Genomic DNA, 16,382 nt, shown 5'->3' with positions numbered 1-16,382 from the left:
AATGAACGTAGACCATATTGGGAGAATTATTTTCAAAATCTTAACCGAAGGTTAAGTTTTTGAAATGACATCATAACTTAAAAAGTATATGGACCTAGTTCATGAAACTTCGACATAAGGTTGAGCAGGTATTAGTAAAGATCCTGCTTGAGTTTCAGGTCACATGATCAAGGTCAAAGGTCACTTAGGGTCGATGAACTTTGGCCAAGTTGGGGGTATTTGTTGAATTACTATCATAACTTTGAAAAATTAAGGAACTAGTTCATGAAACTTGGACATAAGGTTAATGTATTAGTGAACATCCTGTCTGGGTTTCAGTTCACATGACCAAGGTCAAAGGTCATTTAGGGTCAATGAACTTTGGCCAAGTTGGGGGTATTTGTTGAATTACTATCATAACTTTGAAAATTTATGGATCTAGTTCATGAATTTTGGACATTAGGTTAATCGAGTATCACTGAATATCCTGTGCGAGTTTCAGGACCATGGTCAATGGTCATTTTAGGTCAATGAACTAGGGCCGTGTTGGGGGTATTTGTTAAATTACCATCATAACTTTGAAAATTGATGGATCTAGTTCATAATTGGACATAAGAGTAATCAAGTATCACTAAACATCCTGTACGAGTTTCAGGTCACATAACCATGGTCAAAGGTCATTTAAGGCCAATGAACTTTGGCCGTGTTGGGGGTATTTGTTGAATTACCATCCTAACTCTGAAAGTTTATGGATCTAGTTCATAAAACTTGGGATATAAGATTAATCAAGTATCACTGAACATCCCCTGTGAGTTTCAGGTCACAAAACCGAGGTCAAAGGTCAGTTCAGGTCAAACTTAGGCCATGTTGGGGTAAGTGTTGAATTGCCATCATAACTTTGAAAGTTTATGGATAGAGTGAATGAAATGTGGACATGGGTGTAGTTGACAAGTCTTAAGTCACCGTTCAAATGCCATTTATGGTCAATGAACGTGATATTATGTCATTATATGAATGGTATTTTTGTGAATGATTATTTTATATTAAATCGCGTAATGCAGGCGAGACTGCCAGAGGCGTTCCACTTGTTTAAATGTTAGGGTCCTTTTAACTAAATTCTCATCTTAGAAACAAGAAAAGGTATTTCGTGTGGCCAGAATATCAAATACCATGCGAGTGCGAAGCGCGAGCTCAATTTTTTTTTTATATATATTTAGATCAAAGAATTCAACATTTTGAGCAGCGTTTGTTTTCTTTTTAGGGACAGGTGTGAAATGATTTGTCTATTGATATACTGAAGGTAGCGTATAAATCATTTTCAACTTTCGGAGAAAATGACATTTCATTGATTTTTCACCATACGATGTGTAAGAAACCTACTCGCATATGACGGCACTAATCAAATAATTGAAATTTTGATATTTTTTTATTCTTTGATGGATTTTTCTCAAACCATCGTCAATATTTGTTATTATTTTTTTCTACTACTTTTATATATGATAAGCTTTTTTTCAGGGTGAACTTCCCCTTTAACTGTATTTGATAAAAGCATAGCATCATCCAAGCGTGAATTAGTTAAATGGTTTCACTGCTGCCATGGAAATCATAATTATCGAAGATATTCTAATAAATACATTTATTAGGCCAGAAAGCCTATATGATATTGCGACAGTAGATACAAATTTCGTGTGTAGACAGGTTATAATTCATAGCATTCAGAGGATTATAAAATGTGTTGGTATTATTATTACACTATTGCCCATCTCCAACTGCCACCGGGACTCCGAACTAAAAACTACGGTGACAGAATCCTCAGTTATAGCCCCCAGGCTTTGGGATAGTATCTATACTGATGTATGAAATCCCTTCTTAAACCCCACCTATTGTTTTTTTTTTTTTTTCATTTCACAAATTTCTACTTTTTTCGTGAAGATATATTCATCCAAAAATCAGTTTGTCATGAAAAATATTAATATGTAAAAGAAATATATAAAAAAGTATCTTTCAAAATCCACATACAATAATACAACCGTCTTCCTTGTGATTATGATTATGAGGATGGCAGATTAAAAAAAGAAGTATACTCACCGTGAAGCAACCACCAGAGGAGGAAGAATCCAGTTTGTACCTTTAAAATGTCGACACACTTCGAGTAGAAAATAGAAAAAACCTAATATGAAATTTTAGTAGAAAATCAGTAATTGGTCGATATACCAATGAATTTTCAAACTTCTTGTTAACAAAGATATTGCATTGGGGTGGATTGATGCAATCGGATGGTAATGCGAATGGGGGGGGGGGGGGGGGGGAGAAATTTCGCCTGTTCCGAAAAATTGAAAGTGGTTTCGGGACTGCGACATCAGTTCTGAAAAATGAGTATAGATTATTTGTATGCGAGGAGCGAGTCCGAGCGAGAAAAATTCGTTATTTTCACAATGGATAATTTTGGTCAAGTGATGATCAGAATATTCACATTCATCATGTTCTTTAAACAAAAAAAAACGAATTTAAGGAAGTTTATTACATGACAACGGAGGAGCTGCTCGCATATGACGTCACAAATTAAAAAACCTAAAAAGTCGTAATTATTTCATTCTTCGACGAATTTTCATCGAACTTTCTCTAATATTTTTCCACATCTTTTTTTTTACATTCATCAAAATAAACTTAACCTCAGGGTAAAATAACGCTTCAAAAGTACACACCACATAAAGTTCCTTCAGCAAAAGATATATCCAATTTGCTTTACTCAATGTCAGGTGAGATACATTGGGACGTTGGTGACATGAATTAATATTTTCAAACGCTCTGCTTTGCAAAGGCCTTTGTGATTCTGCTGCATTATTTATTTTAGAGCCCTTAGAAACTTCCTAAAAAGTAAGTAATGAGCGCTATAAGCAAGTATAATCAACAATAATGATAATGAATATTACATAGATTAGGCCTACTAATTAATAAAAAAAATTCTTATTTAAATTTTGAGTATGATGACCACTGAGTAGCTCGGATATTAAAGGGAAATGGAAAGATGTATTTAGAAGATTAAGAACAATAAGACAAAGCGGTAAGTGAAAGTGTGAATTTATAAAAGTTGTACAAATTTTAAGTCCCTATATATCTGGAGACTTCAAATTGGCCACATTGGTGATGTCATGGTGAAATGGGATAAGGACTACTCTTAATTTCTTTTGTTCCAATACAAAAAATTGCTAAAGAAAATAATGACAATATTTTTTTTCAAAAGGTTTACGCCATAAAACATCTATCTTCCATGATGATTTAGATAAAATGATGTCTGTGATACTGTTTGATCAAGACCCCCATCGGGATGTTTGCTTATGAGAAAACGAAAAGTCCCTGAAGTACACAGGCTATGGGAACGTTATTCCTACCTCTTGTTAAAATTTACCACCAAATTGCCATTTTGAAGTTTACATGGTAATCTAATATCTTACATGTACATCCAGTCGACTATTATTCTTATTTCTTGTCCAATTTCGTTTGAACTTTCAACATTTTGTTGGTTTCTTCTCTACCAAGGTTGGATTCCCCTTGATATAAGTGCAAGCGAAGCGAGTAAAGAAGTATATGACATTGAAATTACTGTATAACGTAAATTAAAAGGGTCTTAAGAATGTGACCTTAAAGACCCTAAAACTAAATTTGAGACTAATGTACGAAATCCTGATGTGATGAGTGAGCCTTGTAAAGTTGATAGGTTTGTCCTTAATAAGTTTACCATTTTTATTTCAAATCTGCAGTAAAATTTATTTGATATTGATTAAATAAACAGAACTGAATGAAAAGGGATCACTTTTCACATTATTATTTTAGATTGATGATAGTGATAATTGAATAATGATTGAATCGACGTAAATTCGGATCTTCATAGTAAATTTGCCATGTTGTGATAAAACATGTATGTCTGAACGATTGGCAGTACCAATGTCATCTCTTGAAAAGAGGACAATTTAATGAAAAACATACCCCGGACTTCAGTTCGCACCCATCACTGTAAAAAAAAAATATTGAGTAAAATTTAACCAGCACGAGATTAATTATAGGTGTCCAACCAAGTTGGGGCAGTATTTTACCCAATGCGGGAAGCAAATTGTCAAGCAAGGTTAAAAAATACGCAGCAATTACTTTAGAATGGGCAAAATTTTCATCACACTGGATAAATAAAAATGCCAAAAGAAATGCCCAATGTTAGTTGGACAAATAATTACCCTCATGAAGCATTTTTATCAAATGTGTAATAGAGTCCATATGAATTAAAAGTAAAAAAAAATTAAAACTTATTCAAGAATAGTAAAGCATACCATTGTAATCAAATTCGTCAAAGCTACTTAGTTGGCAATATGGTCCAATGCGGATCCTTAGAATGGTAGGTATTCGTAAAAAGGTACTCGTAAAGGTACTCGTAAAGGTCTATTATCGTCCGAGAGTTCCGTGGGAGAAGAGGTATCTGCTTTTGATTTCCTTGTATATACATGGTGATGTATTGTATTAATACGAGAGTAATTGCACTGTATTGACGCGCGTGCATTGAGGTTATAGCGTATTGGATGCACAGTCGACATCTAAAAGGGGAAGTTTACCCTGACAAAAAGTTAATTGTAAAAATAGCAGAATAAAGAAAAAATATCGGTGAAGGTTTGAAGAAAATTCATCAAAGGTATTTAGAAAAATTATTAGAATTTTATGAATTTAAAAAATCAGTGAAATTTCTTTTTTTCTTAATAATTGAAAGTGAATTTTACTGTATCTTCAGTCGGTCTTTATCTATGATGGATTTTCTTCAATCCTTAATTTCGTCAGAATTTTCTTTATTATCATTATTATTATTATTAAGTTTTCGCGTAACATCATAATGCAGCATAAAGTCGTATTTGTTATGTCAGTATATCAATGCCCATTAAATTTTGAGCAATTTGATACCTGGTTCAACCTTTTACAATCGACAATAAGAGAATGCGCGTCCATACAGTTTGCAACACGCGCGCGTGCAATCTCTCACAATAGGTCATAAATGGCAAAAATATGCTTACATAAAATTCACTGTAGCTCATCAGAAAGAACGGGGATCCCTATTTTTTTTCATGGTTAGATTGATTATGAACCCTAGATATGATTTCATATCTGCATATACTGACCAGAAAAGGAACTTGGTAAGGACTGCATTATTTTAGTGACTCATGCGAAGGATACACATCTCACCAATCGAATAATGCAGGTGCAAGCGCGGGCTCAAAGTTTGTGATATTTCAAACTGAAAACTAGATATTCTAAGCATTTTTCGTAACCAGGAAGTCAACGAGTACCTTACTAAACAATAATTGATGCGAGCGCGAAGCGCAAGGCAAAAGTATTTGCGATTTTCTAACCTAAAATGTATTATGTTTAACTTAAAAAGGGCAATTCATTTTTAAAAGGGGTACAATTCTTTTTTAAAGAAGACACTTTCCATTTTGAAAGAAGAGCATTTTCCTATGGGGATTTTTTTTGGGAGGGGCGAGTGGCCCCTGCCCTCCCCCTTCCGCCACCCCTGATTTGTGTACAAAACAAAAGGAGAGTCTTTCACATAATCAGCCGTTTTTAAGCAGGTTTGCCAAGTTAAGGATCCTCTCTTATTTTATAACTGGTTTTGATGAAACTATTTGTATATTGAACCCCTCATTTTACTCTTTCCACCCAGATCGATCCTCTCATTGGATTTTTCTTTCATTTAAGCCTGATAAATTCAGTTGACAATATCAAATATTTTACACTTTAAGTTACGTTTGGTTGTTTGGATGGTAACTGTTACCTTCTTTCTTTTTTTCTCGTATCATAGGGTGCTAGTGTCCCATCTGATCGCATTCATCATTTTTCTACTGGACTCGAACTGATTCAAGCATTAACGAATGGCCAGGTAAGGACAACAAATTATTAGTACAAACAGTACTCCCCAATGCTGCAGTCACATTTCCCCGATAGTTTTGATTGCCGCTTATAAAAGAATCAGAGTGAATCACTCTAATACAACCGATACCTTGACTAGAACATACACACACACGCCGGGGCACACACTCACACACCACAAATGATCTTAACAACTTTTCATTTTCGCTTTTCAATACCATCAAGGTCGATGTAGCCTTTGCTATTAAGCTGCCCCAACTCGAAGCCGGATTCCAGCGCCTCACGCCAAACGACTTCGCGAATAATTGCTACCTGGATGGAGCCGGTATGATGACCCGAAAGGACAACACAGAGTTTTTGACCTGGTGGAACGATGCATTTGGACGTCTGGTTGGAACGCCTACTTATGACGAAATCTGCACGAAACTCAAGACTGTACATGGTAAGTCGCATGCAATCTGAACTTCAATGCAGTCGTTTTCTGGCAAGCTGATTCTTCCCTTTTAAATACTTCATTGTCAAATGTTATAAATACCATGCACATATTTCAGAGTGAGGGAATAGCTAATGAATTAAGGCTAATGTTCAAAGAGATTGAACGGGAGATTGAGTGTAACAGTACAGGAAGGCGGACAAAACAGGCACTTTATTGTGCCAAATCGTCTGCATGTATAAAGGATCATTAAAGGGATGGTCCGGGCTGAAAATATTTATAACTCAATAAATAGAGTAAAATTCACAAAGAAAAATGCTGAAAATTTCATCAAAATCGGGTAACAAATAACGAAGTTATTGAATTTTAAAGTTTAATAATATTTTGTGAAAACAGTTATATGCACATTGTCTTAAATATTCATTAGGTGGGCTGATGATATCACATCCCCACTTTCTTTTTTCTTAAGTTATTACATGAAATCTTAAATGTTTCATTTTTTCATACATTTGTAAATGGAGGTCTCCGTTATGATGAAATAAATTGCGGCAATAAATAACTAATGCACTTAATCAGTTGTCTTAATTTCATATAATACAATACAAAAGAACAAGTGGGGATATGACACCATCAGCCCAACTAATCATGATGACATGCCTAGAACAGTTTCACGGGAATAATGCAAATATTTAGAATTCGATAACTTCGTTATTTGTTATCCGATTTTGATCAAATTGTCAGCATTTTGCTTTGTGAATTTTATTCTATTTATTTAGATGGAAATATTTTCAGCCCGGAGCATCCCTTTAACCAATGTATGACCTTCACTGAGGGTGATAGGAGTGTTCTTGCAAGTTCTATAAGTTATATGTCGGGGCCTTTATATCAGTTCCTTAACCAATAATAATCTTAATTATAATTTCTTTAAAATATGTATTACAACTTGTCCAGTCGATACATAAGAGGGTAATTCAGAATGTCAGTTTTAAAATAATTTAATTTGAATAAGAACTGTATATGTCCATGAGCAATGCCCACCACATTCTTTTAATAACGTCGTATATTCCTCGTGATTACACAGTCAAGGTTATTTTGTGATTGATTTGATATAAAGGTTTAATAATGATTAATGGATATATTCCGACAATTTAAAAAGTGATGTCAATTAAGTTCCTGGCGTTGTTCTTCCTGGCGTGGTCATGATGGTTCTGAATTTCTGAAATTTCTCTATCTCTCTCATGATTTCTCCGCCAATTTCAGGACACAAACCCGGATCTGGGGCCAGAGATGTCTGTATCGGATACTAGAAACCCATTGATTCATCACCGTCATGTCTTTGAAGCTTCCCGATCGGTCAACGGATGCTTTTGTGACTAAGAAATTGACTATTGAACCATTCAATTCTGAGGTCTCGTCGGTCCTTCAATTTTTACGACTGCTTTCGGGTTGTGGTAGCTAGCGTTGTGGTGACAACGACAACATGACCCAGGTCAAATTGGTCACGCGATTCTTTTCAGTATAAGTAAGGAGAGTACCTCTTCGTCCTAAAAATCGAAATACTTTATTCGCAGGACGAAAAAATTTATCTAACGACACATTCATAAGTTTTCAACTGTCACAGAAGTATTCATCGTCCAAAACGAAAGTTCATTAAAGGACAAGTCCACCCCATCAAAAGGTTGATTTGAATAAAAACAGACAAATCAAACAAGCACAACACTGAACATTTCATCAAAATCTGATGTAAAATAAGAAAGTTGTGAAAATAGCAAAATAGCTATATGCACATCCAGGTCAGTATGCAAATGAGGGAACTGACGACATCACTCACTTTTTTTGGTATTTTATTATATGAAATATGAAATATTGTAATTTTCTTTCTAATGTCCTGTGAAACCAAGTTTTATTTCGCCCTGAACATGTAGAATTACCATTGGTTAACATTATACGGTTCAGTGAAGTTGGTCCTTATTGTCAAATCTGTAAAAATTGAAATATAGTAAAATTCAACAATAAAAAACAAAAAATAGTGAGTGAAGGACGTATTTGATTCTTTCATTTGCACGTGACTAAATTGTGCATATGACTATTTTGTGAAAAATAAACAAAACTTTAAAATGTCATAACTTTCTTATTTTACATCCGACTTTGATGAATTTTTCAGCATTATGCTTGTCTGGCTTTTCTCTATTGATTCAAATCAACATTTTTCTGAGCTGGACTTGACCTTAATGAAACTTTTACTACAGATCGATTGCTGTCTGAACTTGAGTCTTCCGCTGTGAATTGAAACGAATTTACTGCGGGTCTGACAAGATCTCATACGAGAAAGAGGCAAATCAGTGTACATCGACGATTGCTGTTTGAACCCGAATCTTCCGCTTTAACAATATATGATTGTAACGGAATTTACTTTAACTCTGCATTGAAATAAATGTCAAGGGAGATTTAAAAAAAGATCGTAATGACACCAGGCCCTCGTTGCACAATGTCTCGTGAGTGACAGTATCATTAAGTCTAAAATAAGATTGATTGTACATAATAATCAATATAGTCTGTTTTAAATATCAGTCGTATAATCAATCGCTAAGCAATGTCTTGCAGGACATACTGGTCCTTATAATTATATTTCTTATAAAATGTATTAATGTATATACTTTCTGAGTGTAGTATAAAGTTACATGGCGGATAAGATTGGTATATTATCATGTTTGAACTCTATACACAGGTCTACAAAAGAGAATATTGTTCCTGATATGTAGTAGACCGTTTCCATATTGGAGTTGTGTAATGAATCGACTTACCCTTATAAATAGGCTGTATTGGTAGAAAACTATAAATTATACATCAGGAATCCGGTTTATTAGTCGCAAAATTATATTATTTTTTTTTTTATTTTTTGCGAGATATACACTGTGAAATGGAACAAATGTCGTATTTCTTGAAATTATATGTTTCGACATTATTTCTTTTTAAATCAAGAGGGCGTCCAAAATATCAATTACAAGTCTTTCAACATTGATTGATGAAATCTTTATTGTCACAAAAGGGATACATGATCTCCTGTGGAAATAATTCATCGATCATTGGATATTTTTTTTAATGAAATGTTTAGCAACACTCCCAAAAAGTTAGAAAGAGAGAGAGAGAGAGAGGGGGGGGGGGCTGTAGAGAGTGACTTTAGTGAGGTTTCCATAAGGCAATATTTATTAGGTAAGTACCCTTTTTGTAATTATACAAGGATATCTGTTGCGTTTATTTTAACTTCGAGAAAATAGCTTGAATCATGGACCTATTACATGCTTGAATGAATGAACAATGATAATAATAATAATAATAATAAAAATAATGATACATTTAAATGAACAGGGACGTGTTTTGAAGTGAGCATGCTTTTTATTCAGCCTAATAATTGTTCAGAGTCTTTTGAATACAGATTACATGTAAAGGTAAGTAAATGGTTAAGAGTAATCTTTTCCATAACGCAGAAACATGTGATGCAACATGACAGTACAGTGTAAGGTTAAAAGGAGTAGAAAGAGCAATTAAAATTGGGGGTGAATGTAGATATCGGTATGTCGATGATAAATCGGTCCGTCACGCGACGATGACGAATACTGCAACAAAATTGTAAATAGCCCTTCATGACAATGCAGTCATTGTCGAAATTTGCAATTATTCATCAGCTCGGAATCTTAAGACGATCAGTTGTCCAGGTTCACCAATCTTCGACAAAGACCTTTGAGCTGTTCATTGTGATTTGCGAAAACTCGCTATTATTAAGAGATTTGTACATCAGACGGTTGCCTATGCACGAGGCAGAGCTCCACGAAATTTGCATTTGTTTTATAATCTTTGTCTTTTTTACAATTTTTGTATTCAAATCGATGTTATGTTAATTTTGTAAATAATACGAATGTATCTTTTTAAAGTGCCGAATAAATAAATTCATGCAACAAAAAACTAATTCTAAACAAGATAAATCTTCCTTTCATCAGGTGCTCTTTTACTTGTGTTGGGGTGTAATAACGTTTGGTTATCAAGTGTCTCCTTTACTCGAATGACATAAGGGGTAAATAGAGGTAGATAGGGTAGGAGGGGAGGTGAGAGGGTATGTGTGGGTGCGTCACCGTGCGTGTGTGTGTGAGAGAAAGAGAGAGGCAGAGATGGGGAGTGAGGGAGAGAGAGAGAGAGAGATAGAAACATGTCTCTCCATTAGCAGATAATTTTATTTTGTACCCTTCTCCTAATTTCGGACAGGGGGTTTCCATACCAGTTCTTTAATTTGAACAACATGGGGGGGGGGGGTAGAATCGATATGAGAGGTGAGAAGTTAAGTGAATGGGACTGAGGGGAAAGAACTAAGAGTGATAAAAAAGGAAAGATAAGAAAATAGAGAGATAGAGACATGTCTCCCTATAAGCTGATAATTTCAGTTCGTATCCTTTTCTCCTTGACGACAGGGATTTTCATACAGTTCTTACATATGAACGACGCGAGGACAGGCGATAGAAGCGATAGGCATGTTAAGAGAAGAGAAAAGGGAGGAATAGCGAGAGAGATATATTTCTCCCGATTAGCCGACAAATTTCAGCTCCTACCAATGGGCGGCAGTGTGTACAGGGCCTTTAGGCCCGACATACACTGTAAGTGCACCCATTTCCAGTAATCGGAAGAAAAGAGAGCGTCATTTGTCCACCATATCCATGTAGGGGCACCACTAGAATATTTTGTTAGGGTGAGGTGGGGAGATGATCAAGAGGTGATGTCCTTTTTTTCTCTCGATTGATTTATAGAGACGATGTAGAGTTTAACGGCCCAGATATCTACTTTTTGTACTCTTCCTTATTTTATTTCTTCATTATCTCACTCTTTTTCTTAATTCACCCTTTTCCTACTTGTTCGCTCCTTGAAAAATTATAGGGGCGCTTACCCCCTCCCCCCCCCCCCCCCTGTGTCCGTGGCAAAAGTACCGAAGGTACAGGGGAAGCATCCACAAACCAGGTCATGCCTCAATAAACTGACAGAGTCATTGTCCGAAATATTTCCTTTTGTGTTTATTGGTACAAATACCAGCCGCACATGCACATGCTGAAAATGGTTGATTTGATTTATCAAAGAAGGAAGAGTGTAAAGGCTTGAGGTAACCCGCTCGCCAGCATGATTCAATGAGCGAGCTTTGAACGAGTTAGCCAAGTGACTCGGCACTAGATATCGGCGATTTGTAGGCAACCACATTTGCTATAATGGATTGACCTGTCGCTGATGTCCAGCTTTCATATTGTAAGTATATTATTCAAGACATTTTACCGCCTTTTATATTCATCAATCATCCTAGAAAGCTGTTTTATGTAGGAAGGTAATGTCAAAGACGTAATACTGTGATCATGCATGGTTGCAGGTTCTTGTCCACTGCAACAACCCTGCCTATGGAGAATCTACATGTAGTTCTATGCAGTAAACACACATTTTAAAAATTCTTCAAAATATCACATTTGTAACCCGAAATACTTTTTAATTAACTATGGGGCCATTTTGTTTTTATTCACCAGAGCGCTCAACAAGTTTAATTTTGAGCATATTTTTGTGTTGGACCTTTATAGGTGGAAAGTATAGTTGGTCTGAATTGTTACCAAACACTCTCTCTCTCTCTTTAATTTAGATTACTTTAAAACCAAGTTGTATGATGAATAGCTGTAATACAAATTGACAGTGAAAAATCAAGCATTTATCCCCAAGAGGAAGAGAAAATAAGCCATACAACTTTCTTTCACCACACAGGGAGTGCTAACAGAGAACAAGGTTATGTAATAACCTTGTACATTGGATGAGTGCTTTAGAATATCGTCTTTGTAACAAAAAGATCAATGTTCTTTTTTTAAATTATAACCCTTAATGTTATTTCATTCACCAAAGCACTAACAAACCTGTGATTCCGGCATTATTTTGTGCGGCCTTCTGTTGATTGAAAGTAAAAAAAAAATGTAGCCCATAAGCCCTCGTCTTCGGTTTTCTCATTTGCAAACCAGTCAGAGTGTGAATATGACCAATTTGTGAAATTAAGCGAAATAAAATATTTCATAACGTTCTCTTTTGACATCCTATTTTTTTAATAGTGTTAACATGGTTAAGCTAACCACCACCAAATGTATGCTACATGTACGTCTTACCCAAGGAGAGAGGGCTAGTAAATTTATTTATAGTAAAAAGCTGGAACAAATTTAAGCCTTTGCTGCATTCGTTGGTGTAGACTACCTGGGACTTCGGAATAAAGATAGCTATTCGTGCAGCAGAGAAGTTTGCGATTGACTTGCAGCCCGGCCCCGGGAGCCCGGCCCGACCAGCATCAAACGAACGTTACATCTTGCCCAGAGTCAGGTCAAACATCGTTCATATTACCAGCAATCGAGCGATCGAAGGTGAACAAGAACAGAGGGTGATTTTGAAGATGATGATCTTTGTGACAACGACCTTTGTACATGCCCCCCAAAAAATACGTTGCGCTCTTGCATTTCAATCTCTGCAAATGTGAAGCAGTGCACACTTTGATTAATTTTGTATCTAGGTCTAGATCTAGATTTCTTAATTGAGTCGATGAATAATGTGACTCATGACTTACTCCGGACTTACTGCATCTTAAATTCATACGCCTTGTAAACATTAATGTGGTGGTTTCTATTTTCATAACTCAAGAATGAAAGATTAACTGATTTAATAGGACTTTGTTGTATAATTTGAGATGTTCCTATGAGCTTTAAAATGCTAGTCCCAGGAAACAATATTTACGAATCTATTAATGCTCTATTAAAAAAATCATAAAATTGCTAGGGTAGCTAAACAGCGCATACATTCGAAATTCCGACGCTTCGTTATTCGGAAGGTTCGAATATTCGGAAGGTTCGTTATTCCGAAGGTTCGTAATTCCGAAGGATCGTAAATTCGAAGGTTCGTTATTCCGAAAACGAAATAAGGTTCGTGATTCCGAAGGGTCGTTAGTACCAAAACGAAATAAAGTTCGTTATTCCGAAAGTTCGTTAGTACGAAAACGAAATAAGGTTCGTAATTCCGAAGGTTCGTTAGTCCGAAAAAGAAATGACGTTCGTAATTCCGAAGGTTCGTTAGTCCGAAAACGAAATGAGGTTCGTAATTCCGAAAGTTCGTTCGTCCGAAAACGGAATGAGGTTCGTAATTCCGAACGTTCGTTAGTCCGAAAACAAAATGAGGTTCGTAATTCCGAAGGTTCGTTAGTCCGAAAACGAAATGAGGCTCGTTAATCCGAAGGTCCGCGCTCGAATAAATTAGTTAGCCCCATACGTGTCTTGTTCATAATCACAAACATTGCTCAGAATGTTCAATTTTTAGGACTAACTTCCTGAAATTTCTAAAAAAAAATTTCAACTTTTTAGCCCTCCAAAGGCCTTTTATTGAATCAAATAATATCACAATATACAAAAGCAAACATTATTACACAATAAATGATCTCAAACAATAATAATACTTAAACATTTCTCTCAAGTAAATAAAGAATGAAGTGACATCCATTTAGTATTAAATTTGTTAAACAAACCCGATATAGAACCTCTCATCTTCATAATATTGAATCATTTTTTTATTTGCATATGTAAACACTGGTTTTTTACTATTTAACTTTTGAAAAAATAAATGCTGTTTGATTATACATACCAAACAATTCAATGCATCATTTCTTTTCTCATCAAAACCAAAAATTACGTTTTTCAATCTAAACTTAACATGTGCCTGAGAACCATTATTAATCCAATTTTCTGTTTTCTTCCAAATTTCTTTACTAAATTTACATTCATAAAAAAGTGTGCAATATCTTCCAACTCCCTATTACAAAATGAACATTTTTCATTTTTAACAATCTTCATCTTATATAATTGTTTGTTCAGAAATAATATTCATTTAATATCTTATACTGGAAATATCTCAAACCAATATCTGAAGTAAAACGAAATATCATAATATGGTATTTTTCCCATTTTTTATATAATCAGGATGGTCATCTAAATACCGATCCCATTTTGAACATATTAAAGGAACACATTTTGTTTTTCCAAGCAAAGTTTTATAGATATATTGACATCTTTTTTCTGTCATGTACTAATATTTTAATATGTGAAGGTATCAAAGGATTTTCTATATTTTTTTCACAAGTTTCGACATTTACTCGATATCGATACTTTATTGTTTGTCTTATAGAAAAATGAAACAAATAATTTACTTTGAAACCAAATTTTTGTTCACATTCATCATGAGTAAGTAAATTTCCTTTATCATCAATCAAGTCATCAATAAATCTAATCCCCTTTTCATACCATGATTGAAAATATGCAGACTTATTCCCTTTTTGAATAGCATTGTTTCTCCACAAAGGATAGGTAAGCCCATTATTATTCCCCGCTTGAATTACCAAAAACATAGCATGAAATACGTCTTTCCAAAATGCAACTTCATGAGATAATGACAGAAAATATTCATCCCCAAACTCTAATACAAATGGCTTAGTTAAAAATGACTTCATCAGATGAAAGACGTCATCACATTTGCCTAAGATCATTCTCCGAATCCATTTAAGCTTTAATGACATATAAAAAAAAAATCAATTTTTATAATCAATTTCTATAAAATCGATTTCTATCAAAATCAATTTCTAAAATTTTTTGTTCGCTTCTCGCGTTCGCATTATTCAATCAGGGATTATGATATACAATTATCTTGTTTTTCAGAATAAAGCTAAGATGTAACTACCCCTTCAAAGAAAAAAAAAACTCTTTAAGCAGCCGATGGGGGAAAATTTCAAAGAAATCCCCCACCCCCCTTATTGGAGAAAGCTCGATCCATCTGTATACATGTATATGAATAATCAAGACAACAAAGTTGGTGCTTATCTCATTAGATATTAAACCACCATGTCACTTTTAGTCCGAATAACCTTCTGCTGATCATGCGCAGAATGGAACTGTGAACTGGGCTATTGGTAAAACACGCGCGCGCCTCGCGGGGAGCGTGGCCGGCCCGCCCGCCCGGCGCTATGCGCTCATCTGCACCGTTCGAGCTCGCCGCTCCGACCGGCTGAGTAGTTGATGATGGGCGCTGGCGTGCAATCGAACGATTTATCACGAATTTTAGATTCTCCGGAACGGAAAAAAATAGGAATCTATGCTCTGGAACGGAATTAGGCAGAAAATGAGGGTCTCGTTACGTATCATACATTTATACTGAGTAGGCTACCCCGCCCCCGGATGGTGGTGGTGGTGATGGTGATGATTATGATGATGATGAAATGATACTGATGGCTCATGGTTGTGAGGGTCGACGATGGTGGTGGTGATGACGATGAATAGTCGATGATTATGATGGTGGTGATGATCATAATGACGATAATGATGAAAATGGCGATAATGATGATTAAGCCTATGGTAATTTGGTTAATGACGATGTTGATGATGCTGATGGTGGTGGTAAGATGATGATAACGACGATGATGATGAAGTTGATGATAACGATGGTAATGATGCAATGACAATGACAACTATGATGATATTGATACTTTAACATTGCTAAGCAAGATATGACGCTGACAAAATCTTGGTAATGAATTTTTGATATATTTCTCTTCTATGTCCACCGTGTGAGGAAAAAAACCAACTTGACACCTTATTGAATCGCCAATTGTAATAAGGAAAAATATATGTCATGAACACATGATTTTATATCCCGGTTTTATATATGGCCTGAAAGAGTATGTTCTCCCATGTAATTTGATACCATATTTATGTGGCATCTGTTAACGCTTGGTTGATCGAGAGGTATTCTTTGCAGTGATGTAAAATGGATCTTCGCCAAAGTAAGGAATGAATGAATCCAGATGTCAATGATGTCATAATCCGAGAAGGATTACAGTATAAACCATTTCAAAACACCTTTTGAACAACATTGTTAAATAAACACTTTTTAGTATCAATTATCCTAAAAAGAGATACTTCGGCTTTGATTTCAATAAAATACATATATAATACTAAAATAGGGCTTCTCAAATTAA

General features: G+C 35.2%; 1 long non-coding RNA gene across 1 annotated transcript; it reads left to right on the top strand.

Moving 5' to 3' along the window:
- The first annotated feature begins 5,811 nt into the window (after positions 1–5,811).
- On the top strand, positions 5,812–10,283 carry LOC129259056 (uncharacterized). Its single transcript, XR_008584335.2, has 3 exons — positions 5,812–5,893; positions 6,109–6,325; positions 7,577–10,283. It is a non-coding gene; the product is annotated as an uncharacterized LOC129259056 (long non-coding RNA).
- Positions 10,284–16,382: the final 6,099 nt, after the last annotated feature.

The sequence above is a fragment of the Lytechinus pictus genome, chromosome 4 (assembly GCF_037042905.1).
Source record: "Lytechinus pictus isolate F3 Inbred chromosome 4, Lp3.0, whole genome shotgun sequence".
Lineage (NCBI taxonomy): Eukaryota > Metazoa > Echinodermata > Echinoidea > Temnopleuroida > Toxopneustidae > Lytechinus > Lytechinus pictus.
The sequence above is the reverse complement of the archived record's forward strand: the minus strand, read 5'-3'. Positions and strand labels throughout refer to the sequence as shown.